We start from the raw sequence: 15,305 nt of genomic DNA on the forward strand, positions 1-15,305 counted from the left end.
GTTGCCAAAGTTCCCATCTCTGTTTTAAATTCAGATCGAAACTGCTCCATTGTTCCCATTTGTAAGTCTAACCGTGTTTCCATTGTTCCTCTATCTGTTTTTAATTCAGATCGTAAATTTAATATTGCACTCATCAACTGCTCCATATTAACTTGTTCGAAATTCTTTTCGCCCCGATCATTTCCCGCAAAACCAGTTTCCTTCGTCATAGCTGTAAAGCTATGTGTGTTCGATACTATTTCAGAATCTTCTATCGTTAATCTCGTATTCTGTGAATTTTCTAATTGAGAAAAATTTTGAAATGGTTCCGGACTATTTTCCCGATTTATTAAATTGTTTCCCACTTCATTATTCACCATACTGTTCTCCTGTGTTGGCGAGTTCGCCATGTCAACAATTTCGTCATTCCGACTATCCATCATTTTTGCCTTTTTCATCGATCGCGTAATCATTTACAAAACATACAAAACTCGTCACTGTACGAAAATTACACACAATGACTCCTTATCTCCAACAATACCATTCACACGAAATGTTTCCCTCAAACACGATTAACGAACAATTGAAATAATTGCACTAAATTGTCAAACCCGTAGACAAGACAACAAATTTAAATTTGAAAAATACCATTAGAAGAATGCCAATTACCAAATCTACACATGCAATATAAACTACAAATTACTACAACAATACTACTGTCTACTATTTTTACAATCAGAAGATTCCAAGGGACGATCCGAACCAGCGGTCGCCACGCGCATGGGGGCTTAATTATTAAATTTGAAAATCAGTTTTTATTTTTTTGATTTAGTAGCTGTCTGTTCGGCTACGCAGTCTCGTAAACGGTTGGCCCTGACTAGTATTATTACGCAATCTGACTGCATATAACAAGAACAAAGAATGAAAGAAAATTTCCGTTAACACAATTAATTGATTAAGTCCCCAGAAACTATAAAACCTACGAAACCAAAGCACAAGTATAACTGTTCTGTGTGTGGAAGTATGATTCAACGTACACATCTGGCACGGTTCTACTTCAATAAGACAAGAAATTTTAAATATCATTTATACTGAAGTAATTAAAAAATAGAAATACTACAATTGCGTAAGGAAAGCAGAATTACACTCTAATACAAGAACACAAGCCAGATGCTTTGTTGACTGAACCTGTAATGACGCATTATTTAAGACATTGAGATAATAAAAAGAAAAGGAAATTTTTTTTTTCTTTTACCTTCATATATTGACGAAAAGCACTCTAATAATTACAATATATCTCCACACCGACTCGCTACTACCACATCTCAACAAGAACTCTCCACCACGACCTCTCGACAAGCACTCTTCACTACGACATCTCAGCAAGCACTCTAACTACCACGAGTTCTCAACAAGCACTGCCCTCCGCTACTTCTCAATAATCACTGCCAGTGGAGGCGGCGAAACAAAACTCTCTGGCGCTGTGGCTCAGTGTAGCCACCTTTCACTGTTTAACCGCTGGTAACACCGCAGAGCGAAGCCAGTTGTGAAATAAGATGTGAGTACAGTGTTTCTATGTTACCTGTGTAACAAAGCGTACGTTGCACCGTGAAAGGTGTAGTACTGGAGGACTTGAATTTAGCGTGTGTATGAGGATAACAGACCAAATTCAGTGATCATAAATCTGAAATTCATGAAACTTGATAGTAACAGCCTCATCTTCAAATGCAGTACCAGGCACCACAAGATAAACTACAAAAGCAAATTCTACGACAGCAATAGCAGCTCATCAAGCCAGAACACCATCCAAGTTCATGGAACGTGGCAGTACATGAAATTACAACATAAAAGTAATAACAGATAAAAATAAAGTGTTTATCGACCCAAAAAAAGTCAATCCATAAGTTGTCTGTAAGAATTGTCAGAGCATGAGCTTCGACAAGTGCCGATGTGATAGGGAATACCACTCAATCCATGATAAGAAGGTTGCAGCACTGCATTGATACCAATGGTCATCACTCCGAACATCTTCTGTAACTGTACGTTCATGCCACATTTTTTACCTTTGCTGATCTTCAATGACCTTACTGTTACACGTCATTTGATTCGTCTCTATAGCCGCTATCAGAAAATAAGTACCAAACTATAGCATCTCATTTAAAAAACGAACTTGACCTTCATATCTCTGAAGCGACCCCACCTAGCAACAAAAAACCAACATCATACTTTGGACCCCGTTGTCCCATGCAACTTTTGTCCCACAAACTTTTCAGGTCCTATCATACTTTCGGAGTTATTCTTGGTGGCAATAGTTAGTGACTCACCCTGTATAATTCGAATGTTAAATATCACAGAAAAACTTACAGTAACCACCTTGCAGAAATTTTTTGCCACTGAAGGTGCTCGAATGTGTTTCAGGATTTCCGCTCTCGAAATCCCTAAACGAACTGAGATCGGCACCGTTCCAAACAGCCTGCAATGGTGGAGCCGAGCGGTTCATCCATACCTGTAACGGGCGGATGCAGAAGGGGCTATCCGGCGCACCCAAGGCTAAGGTTCTGAGCCAGTTCCTAGGCTCTTGGGAGACCGCACCGATACAGGTACACAGTCTGACGGAAATCCTCCTTGGTCGCCTACACGGGGCCCTCTAGAAACTTCTGATGTCTACAACACGTATATGGCAATCCAACCATTGCCCCCTCAACTGTGAGGGCACAAATACTTTCGGAGAGGAGGCCAGGACAGACACCGTGCATTATTAGAGCCGCCAAGGGACGACAAATGTACTCGCTGGCACGATGCACCAAGCTCCTGCGCCGATTAACACGCTTCTGCCTCGAGACAACCACTAACACGACTCTCGGATAGCCCCAGGCACAGCAGCGTCGGAGTTAGTCCCTTGTGGAATGGGACCCTTTTCCACCTCTAGCGGCACTGACTTGTAGCAAGGACCTAGAGGCACAACACCAGCTCCATATTGCGGCTGTGATACAATGGAAAGTGAGTAGATAGTGTTTGAAAACATACAGGAGTAAAATGAGCATGTAAAGCTAAATCCATATTCATGGAAAAGCGTGGAGGAAGCTCTTATCCTGCAGTGTATGTCAAATAGCTAATGATTGTGATGATGATGATTTTCACATTTTCATCTATACAGCATGTTGTTTCACAATACAAGTTGCATTAATACGCAAATATAATATTTCTGGCCTCTGACACGAGAAAATAAATAAATTACACTACAAAATGGGCATTTATCCGTAAAGTTCGGTATTTGAGTACAGTTGATGTTTGAAGGCTGACAAATCTAAGCACTATAGAAGCACAAATTACTGACGGAACACACCATCTAAAAGACAAGGCTAAACGTTTGCTTGAGATAACACATTTTAGTACACGCAGTACTACTAACTAGCACCCTATCCTCAATATCGATTTCCAGCAAAACGCTGGGAATAAATGTCCAAGTCCACAGTATATCTCGAGTGATTCTCGACCGGCAGCCATCTTTTGACGAGGCGCCACTGGCTGGTCAACTGAGCGAGCCGTAGCCGTTCGTGCTGCTTTGTGATAACAGCCCGCCTCATTTACCAGACAGTACCAACACACATTGGCCATTAGCTGTAAAGTGGAAGGTGTCTGGCCTTTCACCGAAGCACGCACCTCTTCTGAGACGACGTGACGAGAGAGAACTCTGTGCCTGCATTTGGCACGTCGCGTCGGTTTTCTCAGTGTTTTGCTCTAAATATACACAGGAAACACGCAGCTGGATGTTTACCGTGGCTGGTTAGCAACAAGCTAGACTGCGACATCAGCATCCTATTGTATTGAGTTATCTATGCCCATGATCGTACGAGAATCACGTTTGACGTTAATGTGATTAAAACATGTCGTACTTCGGGCAAAGCAAGAAATTTAAAAAAATATGTGTGGCAATGTTACGAGTAACAGGCGACAGAGTAACTCAGGAGGTGTAAATGTGCTGGCCGGCCGCTGTGGCCGAGCGGCTCTAGGCGTTTTAGTCCGGAACCGTGCTGCTGCTACGGTCGCAGTTTCGAATCCTGCCTCGGGCATGGATGTGTCTGATGTCCTTAGGTTGGTTAGGTTCAAGTAGTTCTAAGTCTAGGGGACTGATGACCTCAGATTTTAAGTCACATAGTACTTAGAGCCATTTGAACCATTTTTGTAAATACGCTCTATTATTTACTTACATATTTCCAATTAACACAACGATTTTCTGCGTGTAGAACCACATTATATTGTAGACCGACTGTCAATGAAATGACAAAATCTACATTTCGGCCACGGTTGCACTGTCCACTGAGTTTACTTATGGATACTTCTCCATTAGTAGATCCTCAAGGAAATTCTGTTTCGTGTATTTAGTGATAGCTTTTTTACACTTCAGTGAAAATACCTATTTTACAACATGACGCGACTGTACACCCAAAAAACTTGTATGTTAACAGATTGTGACCGTGGAAGCGTATGCACCTGCATTATTCCCATTCATTATCATACAAAGACGTCCACGTCCTACTCACCGAGATAAGCTGGTAACCGAACCAAAAATTTTATTTACTATCAGTTTCGTCGCACAGGTCATCATCAGATGTAATAATTATGTGGCTCAAGCATACTTAACATAGATAATACTATGACCTCAATACTAAGGTATGAGCTATGGTTCTCCAATACAGTGATAACCACCAAAAGGCTATACAGCATGGTAGATGCGACAGCCTTATACGGTCTGCGTCGCAAAAAATGAATTGTGGCCTTTCTTACTGTTGACAATCACCAAATTCCATATATGTAACGCACATAGGTATTTCGAATACAGCGTGAAGGCCATAGGAGTTCTCTGGACACTCATTCTATGGACTCTGTAAGTTAAAAAATGTGTCCTGACTGGCCAGGACTGGTTTTTCTGCTGGGCTTATACGCATGAAGCACACGTGGAAAGTCGATCCAGTTGAGGAATTTCATAACTTGAATGCATCTCATCTGTTCCATTGCTCTGAAGAACGCGTACTCCGTAGTTCACAGATACTGAACACGCTCAGTAAGGACTTAACAATACGATTAGGAGGAATCACTAGCAGCTAAGACAGTCGTCATCCTGGACACAAGGCAAATACCTCATCTCACACGACTAAAATCGCGTGAAGATGATTTTAAAATACGCATCTGTGCCTGTTCTACCACTCACCAAGGTCATTTATCTGTAAAATTCGGAGCCGGCCGAAGTGGCCGAGCGTTTCTAGGCGCTTCAGTATGGAACCGCGCGACCGCTATGACCGCAGGTTCAAATCCTGCCTCGGGCGTGGATGTGTGTGATGTCCTTAGGTTAGTTAGGTTTAAGTAGTTCTAAGTCTAGGGGACTAATGACCTCAGATATTAAGTCCCATAGTGCTCAGAGCCATTTGAACCATTTGTAAAATTTGGCATTTCAGTACAGTCGATGTTTGAAGGCTGACAAATCTAAGGACTATAGAAGCACAAGTTACTGATGGAACAAACCATCTAAAAGACAAGGCTAAACGTTTGCTTGAGATAAGATATTTTAATACGTGCAGTAGTTACAGTCATATTCTGCTGTGTCGTGCAGTGCTGTCGTACTTTCTTCACTTACTTGTTATCGAAGTGCAAATGTGATGTTCCAGTGAAATTATTAAAACACGGCGGAATGATAGGATCTTGATACTAGACTTCTGCAGGGCAGCTACACCGGATGATGTAGTGTGCCAACGTATTGCCCTTGTCAAGTGTGCACACTGTTCCATTTCCGTGTGTTTTAATCGCTTTGTTGAAACACTAAACGCACACTTCGATAACGAGAAAGGAAAGAACGTACGACTGCTTTTGAACCGATACCTCAGGTCATCTGATTACTCGGACTGTGTTGTTTGGCTGGCTGGTGGTTCCCGTAATCAGCAAGGCAACGTCATTGGTGGTTAGAAGAGAGCAGTGTGAACATTCTATGTTCACAACACGATTAGCTAAGAAAATATACAACCGATCCAAACATAACTTCTGCTTATCTGGACCAACCTATCCCAAATAGTGTACGACAGGTCCTCCATGGCCTACATTGTAACCACTGTTTCGTCTCTACAGCCATCTAACCTATACACGTGTACCACAATATAAGGTTCAGATGATTCTTACAGAGTTTTATCCCATTTTCACAACCCAGATGATCAAGACAAGATGCACCCTTCTGCAAGAGACATAATATTTCACCATCACAACTCACTGTCGCCGCTGATATGAGCACAGATTTTACGATATCGAAAAACTGGTGGCACTCAATAGTCCCCAATTCAGGACCGATTCAGTCAGGACCGATCCACCTTCCTGAAGTATTTGTCATTTAGAACGAACCTAGGACACAAATAGCTCCATCGAAATAACATGCGCATTGAACCGCCATTACGGAGCGACGAAGTGCAGTGGTGACGATGTTGGACGTGTACTGTTGAGGAGCGGTGTACAGATCCCAATCCTGCCTATTAATTTAGGCTTTCTGTTACTTCTCTAATTCGTTTGAAGCAAATAATGGAACAGATTCCTTAAACCGGATCTGAATGGAGAAGTATGGCAGGGCGTTAACTTATTTATGGATACAGCAACTACTTGTACTAGATGTCATTTAACGCTCCTTACTGTTCTCACAATACTTTTTGCAGGAAATGCAACTACAGAATTGAGGCTTCAGAAACATCAAAACACACGGCGGGAAACAACTGTTGAATATTAATAAAAACAAATCAAAATTTACCACGAGGCGGAGGGGTTTGAAAATTTGTAACAATTCTTGTGCACACCGTGCGTAATGCTTAATGGTGTAGCACCCACGCAGTTTCATCTGCTGTTGCTTAAAAATGGTCTCACAACCCTTTAAAGTATGACTGCTCTTAGAGCAAAAACACATAGATTTCTCAAAAATATAACAGTAAAACTACTATGCTAACATAGCTGCACTGCGCTTTAATTTATCTTTTCACCACGACTCAGGTGTCAGATCATTCTCAAATCGGGTGTACAAATTAGCGCACATCCCAAAAATTTTAACAAGAAAGTACGGAACCATGAAAGAGCATCTGTAACTGTATCTGAACGAAAGATGAAGTTGTTTGCCACCCAGTGGGAGACATTCAAGATGCAATTTCCACCTTCTTCACGACGCACCCATCCAACTGAAAGACGGAATTTTCGAGGCGGTCGCCTTTCTGCGCGGTCTGCGTAAGTCTCTTATTGATTCGCAGACGTTCAGTCACCAGTCGTCGCTGTCTATGGGAGAGGCGCGTGTTTGTGGAGCGGAAAGAGAAAGGGATCTCTTACTGCAAAGCTAGAGCTCTGACAAGAGCCGGCCAACCAAAGTGCGAAGGGTGCATCGATTGCTTGGTTCCCTGAAGCAATCTGAAACATAAGACTCGTTCGTCCTGGGCATCCGTTGGAGCGGAAGATCGACGCTTTAGTTTGGTACGGCCGGCCGGGGTGGCCGAGCGGTTCTAGGCGCTTCAGTCTGGAACCGCGCGGCCGCTACGCTCGCAGGTTCGAATCCTGCCTCGGGCATGGATGTGTGTGATGTCCTTAGGTTAGTTAGGTTTAGGTAGTTCTAAGTTCTAGGGGACTGATGACCTTAGATGTTGAGTCCCATAGTGCTCAGAGCCATTTTTTAGTTTGGTACGGACGCATTCGATCAGCAACTTTCAACATAACTATGAGACTGCAGCAAGCATACGGGTTGTATTCACATGACTGGAAACCGCGCTAGTATTGAAATTAGCTACAACCATGTCCTTTCCGTGCTTGCTTTTGTATGTGGACTTACTGTGTGTGGAGCTGGGTCCTCTTTTTCGTTTTCAGTTGCTTCAGAGCATGTGGCGGTCGTTATCCGTCTATGAGTTGGCCCAAATTGAAGTGGCTTACAAATGGCTCGTGTCAGGCGCAAGTCTGTTTTTACCCAGCTTGGGCAGCTATTTTTCACGTAATTTTTTGTGCCACGTCCGGAATGGACGATAAAGTTCTGACTTGATCTCTGTTCGTAGCTAGAATGGCTATGTTGTACATCAGTTCTGTCCTCGTTTTACACTGAATACTTCATACATCTTGGCTTGATGAATTCATTATCTTACTACTATTCTCAGTTAACGAATTCTACCAAGTGTACCATGCCTCAAAGTTGAATACTTAATTTTCGTTCCATGTAAAGCAAATTTAATTCACTTGCTTTACATTTTGTTCAGGGCCTACGAGAACCCATGTTTACCACGCTGCTATTTCTCTATGGTAAGAAACTTTCAACAGTCCAGATAATGCAACAATAATACAGTTCTTAGAGTCGTACAGTGACGGAGATGACGTCCTCGTCAGTTATTGTTTTCACCACTCAAGCTCACTGCTTTCAGGTTGTTAGATAATGTTCTAACATTTTGCGTGGTGTCTGTTTGTTCTAAGTCGTGTCTCCCTACCACTTTCCCGCAACGACGCTCTGAGCGTGTTTTTTTTTAGGGAATTGACTAGTTTGAACCTGGGACCTGTTGCTGGTAAGGAGACGCCAGACCACACATGACATGTAGAGTTCAGAAGAGTTCAGTGAGACTAGCGATGATATAACCAAATACTTAATGATTTCAGCGTCAGCTCCACTGCACTCCCTGTAAAAGAATCTTAATACTAACTAAATTTAGTGGAAGGGGTTCAAGGCTTTCCTAGTTTTCGTTAGCTGGTAAAATAACGTCGAAAAAGCAGTTAACTTTACCATTGGAAATTTTATTCTACTCACAAAACATTTTTTATAAATTGCACTATTGATAAAAGGAAATGTTTTAATACAGGATGATAAAAACCAACTGCGTTCAACAAAAATGTAAACGAATATTCCCTGAATGAGTTTCCAAGTTCTACAATGGATCGAAGGATGACCTATGCCATATCACATCTATAATCTAGGTTTAAATTAAGTTTCACAAAAGAGAAAACTATCAAAATGGTCTACAGTGATCCTCAATTATCTTTAATTACTTATCTAACTTGTCGTAAATTACAGTGGCTGATGTGGTTTCTCAATAATTATGTAACTGAAAAATCATCGCGTTTCAGATTTTTACTTCAAGTAGCAAATGTGAACCCTGTGAGATTTAATTGACGATCGACACTATTATTACGTAAAAAAGGGGTGTAACAGATGAAACGTCTGCAGTTCTGAGTGAAGCTTTATGCGCTGTTATGCGGCATCGCGTGCCTTCATTACCTTGTCGTTGGTTAGGCAGCTTCAGGGAGCGGCGGGCGGCGCAGCTCCATACACCTCGCCGTCTCGAAAGCAACTCTCTCAAACTTCTCCTTACTACAATTTAGTTGGTTTAAAAAAAACTATCTGGCTGTGTTTTCATCTGACCAATCAGGGTCTCAATGTTAACCTTAAGCTCCGCCTACAAAAATTCTGTCTATCCAATGAGAAACGTTATACTTATCGTGGTGGGGCAATGTTTTTAAAGTTTGCAACGTAACAGAGACGCGAAAAAGTCTCACGCTAAAACTTGCAGCTGGTGTGGCCGTTTTAGTGTTATCGTAAGATCTATACTGTTCTTCTGGAGGGCTCTATCTTTTAACATGGGCTGGGGGGTGGTCCTGGCGGTTGGCTGGCGACGTGGGTGTCCGTCCCTTATCGTAGGGCCTTCTAGCTTAACACGGTTCTGCTCTCGGCTTCTGTTCTCGTTTCTGCCCTCGGAACTGCGTCTGTTTCACGGTGGGAAGGTATGACATGCATTTAGGCATTCTTGTGTTAGTCTGTGGTATTCCATTTGCTCACTCGTTAATCGTATTACTTTGGGTAATTTAATGTCACGATTTATTCGGAGCTATGTGAAACACTGCTGGATTTGCTTATCATGTCAGGTGTTGGATTCGCCTGACACCTTACAATGTAGGCTGTAGGGCTGGGCTAGCACTTGGATGGGTGGCCATCCAGTCTGCCGAGCGCTGTTGAAAAGCGCGGTTCACTCAGCCCTTGTGAGTCAGACTGAGAGGAGTTACTTGATTGGGAAGTAGCTGCTCCGGTCTCGTAAAGATGACATACGGCCGGGAGAGCGGTGTGCTGACCACATGCCCCTCCATATCCGCATCCAGTCACGCCTGTGGGCTGAGGATGACACGGCGGCCGGTCGGTATCGTCGGTACCGTTGGGCCTCCATGGTCTGTTCGAACGGAGTTTAGTTTAGTTTACTTTAGATAATATAGGCTACGGATGACAAAAATATTCGTCTCTGCACAAATCGAGGCTGCAAGGCACCATTAATTGTACACACATCAACAGAAGTTTTGCATCACCTCTTTGTTTCGAAATTCATGACACAAAAAAATTGGGTCTGAGGCACGCGTGTATATTCATTTGAAGTGTGCCCTGATCACCAAATTTTAAAAAATGGCTCTCATATAACGACAAAATCATTTCTTTCCCATGGCGAAGGTTTTCGCAGCACTCCTGAGCAATATCAGTATGTGGTGCAACGTCCCTCTGTTCGGATGCAGGCCTAAGTCCGTCGTGGCGAACCACTGCCACCTTGCACGCCACTGTCCAAATTGTCCTACCCTTCAATGGCGATTCCGCACTAAGTCGCGCATAGTACGTGTTTGTTGTCGACGCCGAAAAACAGCTCGTTTCAATCGATCCAATACACGTACGTTTGGGTTCTTGTCCGGGAACAGGCAGTCCACTCCGTTGATGTTCTTAGCATGCTGGAGGAACATCACGAAGAGCAACGCGTGTTGTCATCCACCAAAATAAAATTATCACCAGAGTATTGGCGGTACGGACCCATATTGACTGCGCAATGTTGTCCCTGTACTGTAGAACTGTGGAACTGCGGTTATCAGGGTGCAAACACACCAGAGTTTTGTCCGCATACAACACCCGACGCCAATCTTACGGGATCCATTATACACAATTTCTTGCCCATCTGTAATAGAGACCATGGTGCCGTGTTGTACGATTCTGTGCTCGCCATAATAATCGGGAATGAGAATCGTCCCCTAAGAGTTTAATGCAGTGGAGAACCTCCTATAGTCTCTTCGAACGTCGAACTCAGTTCTGGAGCACTCAGCCTGCGGCTTCTTTGACTCAGAAGTCGTAGATATCGATCATCTTGTGCACCCGTCAAACGCCTATAGCGTGTGCGGTGTTAAATCCTCCATTCTACCTACCAACTGAAAGCGATTCCAAGTCCGCGCCACATCACTTTCACTCCGGTGATCACGTCGAGCAACTCTCCTGCTTGATAAGCCTTCTGCGTGTGAATTGATGATGTGTACCCGTGCATTGCTCCCGACTGTCGTTCGTGGCATGATAGATGTTCACTTTACTGTTCCACAGACGTCTCTAATGCGTCCATACTGTTGCTTTACTTTCAACTGAAATTGTGCGGCATTCTGTCTATAGACAGCGTTCATGGTAAGTGTGTGTACGCTTACAAACAACATCAGGGCTGGAATGAGATTTTCACTCTGCAGCGGAGTGTGCGCTGATATGAAACTTCCTGCCAGATTAAAACTGTGTGCCGGACCGAGACTCGAACACGGGACCTTTGCCTTTCGCGGGCAAGTTTAACGTCAGGGCTCATCTTCTTATCGGTACAGCAATAGTCACAATAGCAACACACCTGCACGTCATATCGGGGTGGTTCAAAACTTTTATTGATCTGTGTACTTTGAGGCTTTGTAGTATGAGGTTTGTCGTTAATGTTCTAGTTGTGTTAGTTCGGAGTAACTTCCTCCCCCTCGTTGCTCTTTGCGTAAGCTTGCCATTTCCTACTTCAATTCCAAAGTCAGACAACATAATAACGGCTTCGATGCAGTGTCTGTGGGCATATTGTAGGGTATAGACCGGCTTCATGATTTTGCTTGAACACTCGGATGTAGTTTTCAAAAGAGTGGCAGCTTACAACGTGAACCAACAACTATTTAAAAGCTGTACACTGTGTTGTTTACATTGACGATGAACACGTCACAGTGGGACCGAATCCTTGATGATTGTTATGACGAATATTCTGTTGTTTAACATTTCCTTTTAATATGAATGTGGGTCCACATTCTTACTGCCTGCACCAAATATCACTGTGGAACTGAATCCTTGGTGATTGTTATGACGGGTATTTTGCTGTTTAGAAACGAGGGTTCACATTCTCTTGCAGAAGTCCTCTTCAACGAGTCCACTGCCAATTTCATTTTCTTTTCATGTGCAGTCAAACTTAATTTTCAATCACAAGTGACCTTGATGTCGAGACGGCGTTAAGTTGCATCATTCGTTCCTTTCGACTTCTGTTTTCCATAAATTTACGAGAAATTGCGGTATTTTATCAGAGAGGTGCTTCTTCGATTTAGAGGGAACAAATGTTTGAAGATCAACAGCTACACATTGTCTTCGTGCTTATTTAGTTGTTAAGAAGTTGGTCAAATGTAACATGACCGAATAAATACTTTAGGAACTGACGATGTGAGACATCCTGATTATGGTGATAATAAGAATAACGGTGATTACCACTCTCGCACGTGGATCAGAGATGGGGGTTTACAGCCCACTAAGTTCATAATGTTCTCAACTGCGAACATTAGGACTTTGCTTACAGTATGTTTAGTACGTGCTTATCAGAGTCTTGGCAGTCCATGTCCAGTTGCACGTCCAGTGTTATCGGGCTGATGTAAGCGTCCCCGCTTCAGAAAAGCAGTTCAGTTTTGGCCGCGGGCGCAGTTGGCACCCTGAGCTGACCATGGCACTGTCAATTCTGACCGCCGTTGCAGCTCTCTTGGTCGCGCTGTGTTGTCCTGCTGCGGCCAATCGTAAGTTCTACCACGGCTGTCCCCGTACACTCCTCACGGTGTATAAGTTATTACACACTTCCTGAACTATTGCTATGGTTAAATGCGACTCTAAACAAGTATTGCTTATTTTGAGTAATGGGTCATCTCTGCAAGGTAGGAATCTTGTGGTCAATGCGGAACGCTGGTCTTGTACTCCGCCTCTAATGATCTGGACGTTGTTAGGACGCTAAACACTTGTCTCCCTTCCTTTTTCTCTGTGTGAGACTTAAACCACGACACACTGGAATTTAATATTTAAATTTTATGAGTTTGTATTTGTCAGTTTTTATGGCGTTATTGTAAATAGAAAGCTAAGGACTTACAAAGAGGATCAGCGCCGAGAAGCGAAACAGACTGGGTACTAGGTACATTAGATATACCGTAGTTACTTAGCTTATGTTGCACGGCAAATGGCTAAAAAGACTCGGTCTTTTTCAGAGACGGTCTTAAGACCTTGAACGTGCGTAGATTATTTGTAAATATAGCTGTCGAGCCTGATGGATTAGCGCTAAGGCATGTGCCTGGAACTCGAAAGGTCGCGGGATCGAATCGCGGTTGTCCACGGAATATTTCAGTCTGCCTTTAACCTATTCATCACATCTCAGTGCAGAGACGGCTCTCACTCTTATTTTTAGTTGGCGGTGAGTTTATAAGAATTTCATTTTTAAACTTATTATATTATCTTATAATCAACTTTCTGTTCCTAATTTGAACAATAATAGATTTTAACATAATGAAGTTCTATTTCTGTGTCAAATGAAGAAAACTACACATCAGGAAGGCAGTTCTCCATAAAATGAGAATAAATAAATAAATAAATGAAGACTGGAACCAAAGGTTAAGAGATCTACACTTTCATTTTTAGAATGTATGGAAAACAGTAAAGATTCCACACGAATGGGACGCAGCACTGATCCACCCACTACTTAAAACGCGAGACAAACAAAATGTCAAGTTTTATCAGTGGTGTACAAAATATTATCAAAAATACTCCTGAACAGAGTTAAAAAACTTTAGACAAGTAACTGGCAAAAATATCAGGTCGATTTCGAAAGTGAAGATTCTGCACAGGGCATATTTTTCATTTAAAATCAATAATTCGCAACAGATTGTTAACCTACAAACCTGTAATAGTATTATTCATTGATTTCAATAATTGTTTCCTTCTATAGGCGGAGAAACACCAAACAAAACCATTAGAGAATTAGATTTTAAAGCAATATTATCAAACATAAGTTGTGAAACTCATACAAAAACGATATTTCAAAAGAAAATTTGTAGGAGAAGTATCTGAACCATTTAAAATGATAATTGGCGTTTGACAAGGTGATGGTGTATCCCATTTACTGTTTAACTATGTTTTAGAAAAAAATTAAGGATCTGGAATCTGGAGATTAAAAAAAATAATAAAATTATACGAGTATTTCTGGGAAGGTAAGCAAATGGAATTAAGTTAAACTGTTTGGCTTTTCCGGATCATTATCATTACTGACAGAAGTTGCTGCACACGAAAACCTTCTGTAAAGAATGTCCAATACAACTGGTCTCAAAATTTCGGGTGAAGAAACTAATTTCATGACGTATATAAAATACATAGCAACACAAATAGGTAAAAACGGAGTGATTTAATAATTCTATACATCAGAAGGCATTAGAAACATTTGCAGCATATATGAGAGTTAATCAAATGGATGGAATATATGGTTAAACTAAAAATATGTACAAGGTATGCATATCCAGAAATACAAAACTAAAACACTGTACCAAAACTATAAGACCAGAATGTATATATGCTTCTGAATGTTTAACGAGGAACAGACTACAGTTACTTAAAAGGCGGATTATCAGAAAAACAATGTTTTTTATTTCAGTCTTTGATCACAATATCAACTATTTTGACGATGACCGGTTTCAGTCCCTAATGACCATCCTCAGATCTTTTCTACACCATGTCCTTGAGTGATAGGGCCATAGTGGGAACGTCAAAACATATAAATATAATCCTCAGATCTTTTCTACACCATGTCCTAAAGTAATAAGGCCATAATGGCAACGTCAAAACACATAAATATAATTGACGTTGCCATTATGGCCTTATCACTTTAGGACATGGTGCAGAAAAGATCTGAGGATGGTCATTACGGACTGAAACCGGTCATGTTCAGAATGTTCAAATGTGTGTGAAATCTTATGGGACTTAACAGCTAAGGTCATCAGTCCCTAAGCTTACACACTATTTAACCTAAATTATCCTAAGGACAAACACACACACCCATGCCCGAGGGAGGACTCGAACCTACGCCGGGACCAGCCGCACAGTCCATGACTGCAGCGACCTAGACCGCTCGGCTAATCCCGCGCGGCAAGCCGGTCATCGTCAAAGGAATTGATATTGTGATCACAGATTGTATTTATATGTTTTGAAGTTGCCATTATGGCCTTATCACTTTAGGACATGGCGT

Source organism: Schistocerca americana, chromosome 1 (genome assembly GCF_021461395.2).
Source record: "Schistocerca americana isolate TAMUIC-IGC-003095 chromosome 1, iqSchAmer2.1, whole genome shotgun sequence".
Lineage (NCBI taxonomy): Eukaryota > Metazoa > Arthropoda > Insecta > Orthoptera > Acrididae > Schistocerca > Schistocerca americana.